General features: G+C 42.3%; 1 protein-coding gene across 18 annotated transcripts in view; it reads left to right on the top strand.

Moving 5' to 3' along the window:
* The window catches only part of ATP2B2 (ATPase plasma membrane Ca2+ transporting 2), a 658100-nt gene that overhangs the window by 116581 nt on the left and 527935 nt on the right, over positions 1-13584 (top strand). The window lies entirely within an intron of this gene.

Below are 13584 nucleotides of genomic sequence, written 5' to 3'. Positions count from 1 at the left end.
GTGCCGCGCATGCACGATTTCGGCCACGCATCGCGCATGCACGCTGCGCGGCCCTGCCCGCGCATGCATGCTGCGCGGGCGGGGAAGTTGCCCCGCCGGTCCCCAGCCAGAAAAAGGTTGGGGACTACTGTTCTAATGTCACTGAGGGATAGTTTGACTGAGATGCCTGAGTGTTATGCCTCTCCAGCTCTCCTGATCTGATCCCAAAGTGTCAAAGACACTCATTAGTGCAGCTTTCTCAGCCAGGATTTCATGGAATCTTGATGTCCCTGTATGGGTGGGAATGAATTAATTTTTACATATTTTTAAAAATTTGTTAAACATTCATCAGGTGATATGACTATATATAGCCATGCCAATTCCCCTCCCAATGGCCAAATATGGTCCTAGAGGGAGTGGGAAGGGGAGGGACCCCAAGTGGGTACATGCACAGCTATGCTTCTCAGCACATTCTGCATGGTTGCACAACTTCTGGGGGTTCTCAAAGCCTGAAAAATGTTTCAGGGGTTTCTCAACAATAAAAAAGTTGAGAAAGGCTGGATTAGTGTCACAGACATCCATTAGTACCATGTCTAGCTATTCTGAAGAAATGGGAAATCTCTAATTCTACAGATGCCACTTTGGCTAAACTAATCAGGAAAAAAAACAGTTGTGTTGGCATTATGCTCCATTGACTATATGAGGAGAGGAGGCTTCTGCTGTTTGTGTTGATTTTTCTTTTAAGCGATAGCCGTCAACATTTCTGCCTACATGATTCCATAGGGGCCCCTGATTCTCAACAGCAGCTTTTGAGAGGCACAGGAAGCTACACAAGCTGGGAGGAAGTAGTAAGGATGTGTTAGCTGAGCAGATCTCCACTTCTTGTTCTTTGGATTCAGCTCTAAGTATTTACATGAAGTACTTTCAGTAATATCTTGGTGGTGCAAATTATTTGAATTCTATGACTGTTTTGCTCCTATATAGAATATAAACATTTTAAATCCTCAAAATAATTACTGTAATATTGAAACTTTCATTAATAGCTTAAAAACAATAGAAGCAGAAACAATGCGCAAAGAACATAAAAGATGAACATGGAAAGAATAAATAACAAAGGAAGGATTGGTCTGTTGGCCTGCCATGAATTTCACTGGAGAGCTTTTGGCCAGTCATTTGAACTCAGCAGAACTTAGGGTTGTTATAAGAATAATTTGGGGAGTTAAGAACCGTGTGTGCTTCTCCGAGTTATTTCAAGAAAGGGTAGAATAGATAAACCACCTATTTATTAATGTGCTGGTTCTCAAAGCCATAAATTCTCCGGGGGTGGGGGGAGGGTTGTCCAGTTTGCTACAATTGCAGATAAATTCCACTTCTAATCAGAGCTTAACTTGCATAACATTGTAGTAAATAAATGTGTTTTTCAAAGAAAAAACTGTACAACAGCAACAACTAACAGTAGGTCATGGATCACTAACCTGGACCAATCAATAATAAAGTACCTAATTCAGTGTCCTTAGTCTATTCTATTGAGTAAAAACATACATACTTAGATATATACTGTATTTGCTGGCGTATAAGACTACTTTCCCCCCCTGAAAAACATGCCTCCAAGTGGGGGGGTGTGGTCCTATAGGCCGGGTGCACTTCAGTTGGGATAGACATAGCTGCCCATAGGGGCCCATAGTACTGTAATGTAATGTAACAAACTCTATATTTTGAGTGGAAATGTTGGGGGGTCGTCTTATATGCCCAGTCGTTTTATATGCCGGCAAATACAGTATATATCTAAACAGTGCATATTGATTTCCCAAAGCACCATGCTAACAAATATCTTTAAAAGAGCTTTAACTTTAGTGATGTTTTTGAGTTGTTCAATGCATATACATAATTATCTTTTACTGATTTAATCTTGAAAGATCAAGCATATTTTAGCTTCGTTCCTTTTATTATGATGCATTTCAAGTAGGCAATTGGGTTTTTAATAATGTCAGAAGTAAAATCCATTTTTCATCAAAACATCTTTTCTGAGTTTATGTCATCCAATTAACTGTGAAAGTTAACAAAATTCCCAAACCACAACTTCTCATCTTCATATATCCTCATTTGCTTCTGCGCTTGCCTGGGCATATCCAGATATATTCAAAATTTGGGATGTGCAAATAAACAAATACAAATATTTTCCCCCACAGGACATTGTTTCTGTATATTCTATGAGGTGAATATTATTGAATGAAATAGTCCAGTTATATTTTAATGATTTATTTGGTAAGCATTAGAGGAAATGTATGCTTGTGTGGAATTGTTTTTATAATTTAGCAGTCAATTCAAGATAGCAATGCCAAGTCTCCCTCTGTGATAGGAAATGTCCTGGTGATCCTGTGCATTGCATAGACCCTTTACGCACTAGGAACTTCACTGCCCCAGCTCCCATGCAGGAGCACAAATCAGGGGCAGATGAAGCACATCGGGCCAAAAGCCCCTCTGTGCGGGTGCAGGAAGAGCTGGGGCAACCTGCTACAATCAAAACTCCAGCTTGCAGCCAGGCATGAAACCTCCAGTGCATAAATGGTCATACTGGTGCCTCAAAGGCCAGAGGGATAAATGTCAGGGGACAAAGGGTGAAAACCAGAAGTGGTCAAGACTTTGATGGTGCATCACCATAGGATTTGCCAAAAATTCTATGGATGAATAGAGTTTTGCATATTATAAAGGGTCACCCCAATGTCTGATTCTCCTTCCCCCAAATAGTCCCAGGATGCCTGGTTAGATGATAAGGATGTCACTGTATCTTTTCAATTGTAGCTCTTTTTCTCAATCCCTCTTTCCAGATTGCTAGTTTTATATTACATCAGTTTAAATGAGGCAACTTCCTTTCTTTACATTTTACAGAAATTATTTACCCATGCAGTAAGTAGGGTTGTCAGCTAGGGCCTCGTAACTTTTGGGAGTCTGGGGGAAGAAGGGACAAGGAGTGGCAGAACCATGGCTGTGACAATTTTAGATATCTTCTGGAGAAAGGCTGAATGTAAAGTCTCCCTATGGTAAAACAATAGTATTTTTGGTGATTCCAAGAGAGATAGGACATCACTTTTGGGTTTCTTTCATGAAAACTGATTTTTTAAACTGTATTTTATCCTGCCAGTTACTGGAGTACTGCCCCCTTTAGGGGCCTGGTAACCCTACCAGTATGTAAAATTGTTACCTTGACTGCTGTTAGATTGTTTTGTTGATTTCACTAAAAAATGAGAAAGTGCAACTGAGTGGTATGTCAGAATTTTTATTCTGCATTAATAAACTTCTGCTCATTAAAATAGTTTTATGCTTTAATCTGATGTTTCCCCCAATGTTTGTAAAGTCATCTGCGATCTAATTAATGTAATACATTTCTGCACTCTTCAGATATATTTAGAAGCAGGAACAGAACACATTGCTACTACAGCATTTTCATATCAAGAAAGCAATGATGCTTGAAAGACCAGACTTCAGGGTCCTGGTTTACTGAAGCCTGGAGGATGGCAACCTACTCCACCCACCATCATAAGCAGGTCCACCCTGAAATTTCCCCTGCTCCTCCCTCCCATAGGATTGCAGCAATATGAGGCCACTTGCCTCCCAGTGTCGAAGGGAGGAAGAGAAAGGAAGCCAGCAGGGCTGTAGTATAGTGGCTGATAGGGGACAATACAAACAGATAGCCTATCCTGCCTGACTGCCTCCAGCTCCTGACTGGATGAGTGAATGGGGGGGGGGGGGGTCTAAGCCTTGTTGTTGCTGTGCATAGGAGATTCCAGAGGCACCAGCCTTCATTCCTCTAATGCATACTCTTTGTATGCCTTCCCAGCCCCCAGCAGCTCCTTCCTGCTTTGGAGACAGCGCAGTACACACACAGAGAGAGACACATTTCTGATCTGCACTGTCTTGGGGATCAATAACGAGAGACCCAAATTGATCACCAAAAAGCCAGATGCCTTCCTCACTGCTAGAAGCCATGGGCTTGAGAAGCCAGCAGCCTGGAGGTTTCCTTGTGAGCAAGCATCTTCTTTCAGGTGCTGCTGTCTCAACTCACTTCCCTCATTTATTTATTTAGATTTATTTAAATCTAAATAAATAAATAGTGCTCATCTCTCTAGTCCAGCAGTAAGTACTAATGGCCTCTTTGCATCTAGGGACTGAACAAAAGTGATATGCTTAAATCCTGGGGTTAGGGGCAGGACAAATGCCCCCACAAGGTATTTCTTTGTATGATCACTCTTTGTGTTGAAGAATTTCCTTAAAGTGTGCTTTTGTTCATGTTTCCCTCTAAATCAGCAAAACAAAGTGTAGTAAAATGAATAGTAAAGAGTGAAGTAGAATCTGATTAGGAGTGGATGACAACTCTATCCCCTGAATTTGTTTTTCCTTATCTTTCTTCCCCTATGTTCCTAGAAGTTCCATTGCAGTTTCTGTGAATACGTAGATATATCATCTTCCCCTCCTCATGAGATTACAAAATAAAAAAGGAAGGATTTAACTTCATTCAAAAGTACCTCTCTCGTGCTGAAAAGTGAACAATTTTTTCCTAACTGAAGATATGTGCATGCACACAGAAACTTCTACCTTGAATAAAATTTTGTTGGTCTTAAAGGCACAACTGGAGACAGCCTTTGTTCATTTTATGTTTCTTTGATCCAGCTGGTTCTGCTACATGCTCTGTGTTGAAGGATGCAGGGTTTGCACTGATCCTAAGCATGTCTGCCAGTAAGCTCAGTGGTGATTACTGGTGGGGAGAGTTGTTGGCCTTAAAACCTGCTCTTCTGCTTTAGATCAAAATGGCAACAGAATAAATAACGCTCCTACAAACATCCAGATTTAAAATGGTGCTGGTGGTAGGTTGCCCTTAGTGATTTGCAGAGTAAAAGACAAAAACGGGGTTTCTTTTTAGTCAGGAAACACAGAAATCACTTGGTGATGATTTGAATTCTTTTATGCACAGTGTCTTGCTGGTCCATTTGTTAGATACTTTTCTTTAGCTGCATAAGAATAGTAGAAAAGTGTTTAGGTGTGTATGTGGGGTAGGTAATTTCCATGGATTCTCCTTTCCTTGTGTATTCAATCTGTGAAACATTTTTAAAAAATGCATAGCCATGGCTTTAATATTGGGTTATTTGCCAACAATTCAATAACTTCTATATTTTCTTCTTAGAAAATGGTCAGGTTTAAGATTTAAACATGTTTGTTAATGATGTCATCTCAGACAATCACTTTCTTCAATCAGTATTTCTGCTAAAGGAATCAGCTTTTGAATTTTGGCCAGTTTTGGGGCTTGTGAAGTCAAGTTTGTGGCAGATCAACTGGCACAAAGTTTCCTCAATTTTATAGCTTTTCTAGGAGATTGATCTGGTTCATGAGTGGAGACGTTTGCAGACTGACTGTCTCTGTTCAATCAAATTGTTTACATAACTTCAAAGCAACAACTCAGAGGGCATGTAGAGGAGCATCTGGGGAAGTCCTATGTAACTTTATGTCTCTAGCTTGCACAGGATCTATTCTATACATGCCTGAACCTGCGTTAGTCAAAATCACAGGTAGAAGTTGAAGTTCCCCTGCAAGTTTGGTGTCTCTAGCACATGGTGGTGGTGGGGGAGTGTTCTATTGCCTCACTAAACTCATGAACCAAACCAATTCATGAGCCTGTTAAAAAGTTGTGAGGTTCATGAATATGGTATGCCAGCAACCACAAGCCAAACCAACTACATTTTTCCAGTTTGTGCCCATCCCTACTTCTGCTCCAAAATCTGGACCTTCAAGCACTGCTGTGTTTCAATATGAAAATTCTGAAGCAGTAAATTAGTAAAGTATGTCCTCAAAGTGAAAGCACTCTTTACAGTTTACCTTCTACAAACATACCAAGCACCTGGGCCATAAATCTTAAATTTCCAGATGGCCTGGAGAAACGTGTCCAGTCCTTTTAACAGAAATAATGTATAAAAATAGGCAGCTAATCCTTTCCAGAGCATGGGCGTAAATCATATCACCTGGCAAGTAGCATCTCATTATAGCTCCATTAAAGGCACTAGATATTATCTTTATACAGCTGTGATTCTCAAGAGGAAGAAAATAATCTCTAGGTTCACATTTAAGTAAATACCATGAACATTAGGGAGAATTCTTAGGTATCAAAGGAATGCAGACTTATTTGTTGTTTAGGATACGGTCTTTATCTAGACTAATTGTATCTGCATCCTATTTAGGAGTCATCAATCCCTTTGGGATAGAAAATAACTTCACTAAAGGATATCCTTCCATTATTTATTGTAGATTCAAACCTCATTTTCCTCCTGGTTACATTATATTCTGCTTTGTCATTTCCAATAACATGACACATTTGAATGTTTTCTTGATTCCTAAAACATCACAAACAATGAAAAAAAAACGGTAAATGAACTCATGTATGCAATAAAACATTCTTGTGGTTTCTTCTTCCTGTTTGCAGATGGCCAAGTAGCTTTCATGAATTTAAACAATGCTTTATGAGATCATGTTCATACCAAACTATAAACATCATGATTTCACTGTAAATTAGAATGGCCAGTACCTCACTGTATGTGTGTGTGTGTGGAAGGGGAACCCCTGGCCTGCTTCTTGTTTGAGTTGGGCTCATGGCCATAGTTCTTCTTTTTCCTGCTTATTTATCAAGAGCGTGAGAAATGTGTAAAAAGGAAACTTGATTTCTTAATGCTAAGCATTGGAATAAAGAACAGGAGTGGTTTAAGGATTTGTGGGGCCCTAGCAGAGTAGAATTGCAATGGGAGCAGCCAGACTGGAGGCAGAGGGAACCCCCATAGTGGAAAGGGGTGTCACTCCAAATGTCTTTAAAGAGGGGAAAAGGGGGAGGAGAAAGGCTATGGCCCTGATCAAGTTTTTAAAAAACTCTTCATTTTAGATTTCATGTAAACATTTAAACTTCATTTAAACACATTTTAGATAGGTGTGCCAAGAGGCTAATTGTATCACTGGAAAAGGACCATTTCCAGAGGTCTACATTTATAACTGCTGCTTATTTTTGAAATTCAGAAATGCTATATAATGTATTTTACTTGTGCTGCCAATTTAATGACTAGAATAGCTATAGATGAATTGTAGGATCTATCAGACCTTGGTGGTTGGAAAATCTGTAATTCAAAAGTACGTGAGTGTCAGCTTTTTCACTTATTTGTTCTAATTATATTATGGTTTGCTATCATCATTAAACTGATTTTTAAAAAATCATCACTTTTACTATAATTTCACAAAAGAATAATTAAAAACTAATAGAACCGGTATGAATATTTATCATTTTAAATGCAACATTTTCCCCTTGCTAAAAGCTAAGGGGGAAAAAAATCAATGTTGGATTTTGGGACTATTTACTCTCCTAAATCAATTTCAATATATATTTTGGTATTAAAATGTAACCCTTAGAAATATCTGTTTGTGTGGAAGACATTTGTGTGGAGGAAACAGTCTGTTTCAATCATTTCCCACTATTAACCAATAAATTTGTTCTTATTTTGGGGTTTTAATTCCCACAGGTTAAGTCCCTGTGGGGAGGTAAATGGTCTTTCATGAAGTTCGTTGCTTGCACCATCCTGTGGACAACAATAATATTTCAATATTTCCTGGATCAATTTTCCTTTGCAGACACAAATAGAAGAATTAGTTCTTATATGCCTCTTTTCTCTCATAACAGCTTACAATCACCTTCCCTTTCTTCTCCTCACAACAGATATTCTGTGAGGTAGGTGAAGCTGATACCACTGCTCTGTCAGAACAGCTTTATCAATGCTGTGGCGAACCTAAGGTCACCAAGCTGGCTGCATGTGGGGGAGCGGGGCTCACCAGATTAGAAGTAGGCACTCCTAACCACTACACCACAACACCATTTTCCAGTATGTTATTCTGGCTGATTTTAAAAAATACTCCAAAACCAATATTGGTGCATTTTAGGAGGCTTATATAGGGTGATCAACTGCCTAGGAAAAAAATGTCTAATTCCCTTAGTAGAGTTGTAATGAGATCTAATTTTGGTCTTGCAAGGATCTTCTATAGCAGTTATAAATTAACAGCAATTTAAAATCACTAATCCAATAATATTCAACATTATTACCATCTAAAACACTAAAATATTAGCAGTAGCAGACCAAAAGTACGATTCTAAGAGCTATACTCTTAGTGTAACTCTTGAACTATAAGCCTGAGAAAGCCAGAAGAAACAACACAGTTGCTCATAACAGTGAGCAAGGTCTGGAGGACACCCATTATTTCCTCTCACGGACATCCCAAAGCTCTATATGAAAAAACAAAATTCTTTCATGATAATTCAATAATATTCAATATGCTAATGCTTTTGTTTATTATCTAAATGCTAACTTACAGGCTGGGCCCTGTAGATCTGCTCTGGTATTGTCAAGAGTTCTCCTATGGTATGAAGAGCCTTGCTTTGTTGAACATACCTTTTATACTGGACTAGCAGATAAGCCCCTATGCCAAATACAATGGGCTCCAGCCCTTTTCAACAGTGGCGGCAGCACAAAGAGTGTGCAGGTGGCCATGGAATGTTGGGTGAGTGGGGGAAGAAGGCGGCCATTCCCAGATCCATCTCTGGCCCTCTGCAGAGTCCTGCATGGTGGGACGGAGGCAGCTGTGGGGCTTTGGGAGGGAGGAGGTGGCATCCACATTCCTGCAATGCTTGAGAGCCCTGTGGAGCGCCGCAGAGAACCCCTTGGAGAACCCCTTGGAGCGCTGGGCAGGCTGATGGGTGGCGGCGGTGCTGTCTGTCCTCCTGTGTTCGTGGCATGTGTGAGTTGAAGAGTAAGCGGCCAGCGAGGGAGGACGTGAACTCTAGGGGCCTGATTAGCCCTATTCCAACTCAGACACCCCAAACACACTCCAGCCCCTGGCCAGTTTCACAAATATTAAGAGGAACCATGGATAAGGATATTTATAACAGTGCAACTTGACTTCTATAGACTTGACTCTGCTGAGGATACTAGTTTTCTGAACTATGTGATTTGATCCTGGACTTAACTGTCCTAGAATTTAGATAGCTTTTCTATTGTGTATTCTTCATTAGCCCAAGTGACAATCAATATTTGCTATGTAGTAGTTTGCCCCCAAATTACCCAATTATTCTGCTGCTAACCAGTGTGTTGCTAACTTTGTGCTTGTTCACCAGAGCCAACTCGTATTTCTGGATATATGTCTTCTTAGACACAACTGTTTTTCCTAACAACCCCCTTGACTCATGTAATAGAATGAGAAAACTTGGCACTTACAGCTTTTCAAATTCATCAGCAGATGAGAGATGACAGAAGATGCACCACAGCCTCTGAGAGGCCTGTGCTGGCAGTCTCTTTGACATATTACAGTAACACGGCAGCTGTCAGCTTTGTTTTGTAAAGCTATAATTACTAGTACTGAAATCTTAAACATTTTATTGGAAATCTCAAATGCCTTAAAATGGCAAGTAAATATTACCTATTTCAAATATAGAGCAATAGCTAACTAAAACAGAAAAGATTTTCTGTTAGAAGCAGAAATAATAAAGCCATGAGAATTAAAATGAAAAGTCAATCTCATGGAAAATGTTCATCAACCATAGAAAGAAGAATCAGAGAGATGGGCTGGAGGAAACACATGGCTCCTCATTACCCTTTTTCTTATGGTCCTTTCTTGCATGCCCAGAGAAATGCCAATGGCCATATAATCATAAAATCATAGAGTTGGAAGGGACCTCCTAGGTCATCTAGAATCGTAGAATCATAGAGTTAGAAGGGTCATCCTGGTTCATCTAGTCTAGCAATCCCCAACCTGTGGGCCACTTATCTAGTCCAACCCCCTGCACTATGCAGGACACTCACAACCCTATCGCTCATCCACTGTAACCTGCCACCCCCTTGAATCTTCACAGAATCAGTCTCTCTGTCAGATGGCTATCTAGCCTCTGTTTAAAAATTTCCAAAGATGGAGAACCCACCACCTCCTGAGGAAGCCTGTTCCACTGAGAAACCACTCTGTCAGGAACGTCTTCCGGAAGTTTAGACGGAATTTCTTTTGCATTAATTTCATCCCATTGGTTCTGGTCTGTCCCTCTGGGGCAAGAAAGAACAACTCTGCTCCATCCACTATATGGAGCATATAGTGTTTACATACTTGAAGATTGTTATCAGATCCCCTCTCAGTCGTCTCATCTCCAGGCTAAAAAGACCAAGCTCCCTCAAACTTACCTCATACATCTTGGTCTCCAAACCCTTCACCATCTTTGTTGCCCTCCTCTGGACACACTCCAGTTTGTCTACATCTCTCTATGGAATCAGGAGGTAAATTTCTTCCAGGTCAGACTGGCGGGGGGGGGGAGGGGCATCATCTGGGCATGGAATTGGGGTTGCTGTGGGTGGGCAGGGAGTTGAACTAGATAACCTTGAGATCTCTTCCAACTCTATGATTGTATGACTTAGTCATGTAAGCAAATTTTTAAGAGTGTGTACTGCATTTCCAGGGGACCCTCAAGAATAAGTGTTCAGGTCTTATTGCCCCAGATATTACAATAATGTTTATGTTGAGTCAATTTCTCGCTCCTAGTAAGGATTTAAGAAGAACCCAGTTCTAGGAAACTCCATCCCATTACTTGTATTTCATTTACTATAGTTATTGCCCACCTTATCCACTAAGACTCAAGGTGGATTTCAAAGTGCAAACATTGCAATTAAATATGAGACATCTAATATGTGCCCACATTGCACCAGTCTTGCAGCAGCTATGTTGGTTCCCAGTGGAGTCCTGAGTTCACTTCAAGGTTTTGGTTCAAACCTTCAAGGTCATATGTGGTTTGGGCCCAGCATATCTGAGGTACCCCCTATCTGAATATGTTGCCTGGAAGGTGCTGTATTCAGCATCTGCAAAACATCTAACAATCCCCAGCCCCAGAGAAGCCCAACTGGCTTTTTTGGCCCTGGTCCCGGCCTGGTGGAATGAGCCCCCCAAGAACATCAGGGCCCAACAGAACTATCACGCTTCTGTAGGAAATGCAAGACAGACCTCTTCCACTGGCCCAATGGTTGAAAACAGCACGGACAAGCAAACAAACCAACTGAAGGGCCTCCCCCAGTGGCAAGTCAGACAGCTCCCTATCTGATTCTGAGCTGGGAATTGAAACTCTTACATCACCAATTGTTTGGCTGTTTTTAACTGTTGTAAGAAGAAGAAAGAGTTGGTTCTTCTATGCCACCTTTCTCTACCCGAAGGAGTCTCAAAGCGGCTTACAGTCACCTTCCATTTCCACTCTCCACAACAGAAACTCTTTGAGGTGGGTGAAGCTGAGAGAGCCTTGATATGACTGCTCAGTCAGAACAGTTTTATCAGTGCCGTGGTGAGTCCAAGGTCACCCAGCTAGCTGCATGTGGGGGAGTGCAGAATCAAACCCAGCATGCCGCAGTAGAAGTCCACACTCCTAACCACTATACCAAACTGGTTCTTAACTGGTTTAATATTAATTATCATTTGCACCGACTAATATTGTGAAACATCCGTGGTCTGGGCCCCACATATCTGAGGGACTGCCTGTCTTCCTTTTCCCTCTGCAGGTGGGTACTAATCTGCTGATTGTCCCCAGCCCACTGGATGAGTGCCTGGCCTCAACCAGGGCCAGGGCCTTTTCGGTCCTGGACCTTACCTGGTGGAATGAGCTCCTAGAAGAGCTGGATCGCTTGTCTTTAACCACTCCTATTAAATAAAAGAGTAAGGCCACCTGGGGAGGAGTTAGGGCGGGCCCTGTCCAGGATAAAAACTCAGAGCCCCCAATCAGGAGCCACAAAGCGGCTCCTGATTGGGCCCTCCGAGTGTCCATCCAGGGCCAAGCAGCCAATGGGGAGGTGCGCAAAGCGCCTTCCTATTGGCCCCTCACCAGGACAGACCAAAATTCCATTCACCCAGCCCAGTCTGGCTGCCAGTCTGCTCCTGACCACCGCAGGGAGAGGAGGTCAACAGGGCTGCCAAAGGGGATGAGAACAGAGGCTTGGACAGGCTGTGCCAGCCCTTTTTGCCCCAAGTGTCATGTCCAACTGCAAATTGCCTCAGAACCCTGACAGAGCTGGTAGGAGGCTGCAGAGTGCTCCCCCTCCTCCCCCCCCTCCAGCCCTGCTGCGAAGGAGCCTCTAACAGCCCCTGACTGAGGGGAGGGAGGCCTTTCTAAGAGCAACACAGGAGAGTCTGAGGGCCTTCCTTTTGAGGGGGGGGGAACTTTCCCCTTCTGCCAAACAGTTGGCTGACAGGGAGGCCACAGAAAAGCCCCTTCTCACTTAAAATACTGCTCTGCCCAGATGTTAGACACAGCTAAGCCATGTGTCTTTCTTCTTTGCAACTCTCTGCAGATTTGAGGCCACTGCACAGCGTTATTCTGCAGAGGAAACTGTCTCTTTTGTCTCCTGTTTCATCTGCACAACAACCCTGTGCAGTAGGCCTCAAGTCTTTCAATTCAACAACAACCTGTGTGGGAGGCCTTAAATGTTTCTTCTCTACCACAACCCTATCCAAACTAGCCCTTTCTGCCTGGGGAGCTGATCTTTATACTCTGCGGGTGAGCTGTAATTCCAGGAGCTCTCCAGGCCACACCTGTAGGTTGGCTACCCCTGGGTTGGAAATATTCCTGGAGGTTTGGAGGTGGGACTTCAAAATCATACAATGCCTCAGTGTCCAGCCTTCAAATGAGCCATTTTTGCCTGCAGTTGGTAAGGAGTGGTGCAGGAGTGTCACTCCTGGCCTATGGGTTATGGCCAGCCCTTACCAGCAACTGTTTGTATTCTGGGGCGCAGACAGGCAGACCAACATCAGTCCTGTGAGTCTGGAAAATGCAGGAAGATCTAAATAAATATTTACAGCCTGAAACTGTAAATAGTGAACAAGTAAATGGCTGGAGACACATATGGAAATGACTTATTGGCCTGGCAAATAACCTTGGCCTGGCAAATAAAAAAGCAGTATAAAAAACCTTACTAAGGTCAAGACTGCTGTGCACAGACAGTCTTCCTCTTAGGGTTGCCAGCTTCCCTGTGAGGCTCGCTACCCCACCTCCCTCATGTGGAGTCTGCTATGGGGAGAGAAAGGGAAGACGATTGCAAAATGCTTTGAGACACCTGAGGCCTGCTGGGTCACTGCGGCCCATTCCCAGTTCTCTCAGTTCTCTCACAACCCCACATACCGTACAGGTTGACTATTGTGGAGAGACAAATGGAAAAGGTGTTTGTAAACCACTTTGAGACTCCTTTGGGTAGTAAGCAATAGGGTACAAAAATCCATTCTTCTAAGGAGCAACCATGAAAGAAGCATGTGGGCAGATAACATTTTACCAACAGTGAAAACATGGGAGACAGAAGGAATAGGGTGGATACCTGTGTACTGTGACTACCCCATGTGTATTAGGGCAGAGGGGCATTTCGGTGAATGTGGCCTAATTCACACAAGAAGGGAAATGACGCAGAACTGGGAGGAATTGGTTGCCATGTAATCTTCCCCTAAGAAGAGTCTCCAGTCTGATTTTCCCTTCACATATCTGAGGACATGGCTCTGGAAAGCTCATCTGTAACCACTATGCCA

The sequence above is a fragment of the Paroedura picta genome, chromosome 3 (genome assembly GCF_049243985.1).
Source record: "Paroedura picta isolate Pp20150507F chromosome 3, Ppicta_v3.0, whole genome shotgun sequence".
In the NCBI taxonomy this organism is placed as follows: domain Eukaryota; kingdom Metazoa; phylum Chordata; class Lepidosauria; order Squamata; family Gekkonidae; genus Paroedura; species Paroedura picta.
The sequence above is the reverse complement of the archived record's forward strand: the minus strand, read 5'-3'. Positions and strand labels throughout refer to the sequence as shown.